The following is a 389-nucleotide window of genomic DNA, read 5'->3' as shown; positions in this document are numbered from 1 at the left end:
CCCCCCCCCACTACTCTCCTGGAGGGTGAGATACCCTGTTTAGTGTGTATTTCTTTCCCTCCCTGAGCCAAATTCGATGAGAATAAGGTTGACCCATTCCCTTTTGCCTTCCTCTTCTTCCCCTCCATTGTAACCATTTTCCCTTGCCTCTTCTTTATGAGATAGTTTAGCCCATTCTGTCTCTCCCCATCTCCTCTCATTATATTCCTCTCTCACCTCTTAATTTCACCTGTTAAGTATCATCCCTTCCTATTAAATTGGTCCTGTGCCCTCTGTCTATGTATACCTGTAAACATATATACACACATTGACATATGTATTCATACGCCTGTATGCCCTCCGATATAGACATATATATTTCTATTCCCTTCAATTATTTTCATATGAGA

Source organism: Petaurus breviceps, unplaced genomic scaffold (assembly GCF_028583685.1).
Source record: "Petaurus breviceps papuanus isolate PSGF00001 unplaced genomic scaffold, PetGlider_PUasm1.0 63, whole genome shotgun sequence".
Lineage (NCBI taxonomy): Eukaryota > Metazoa > Chordata > Mammalia > Diprotodontia > Petauridae > Petaurus > Petaurus breviceps.
The sequence above is the reverse complement of the archived record's forward strand: the minus strand, read 5'-3'. Positions refer to the sequence as shown.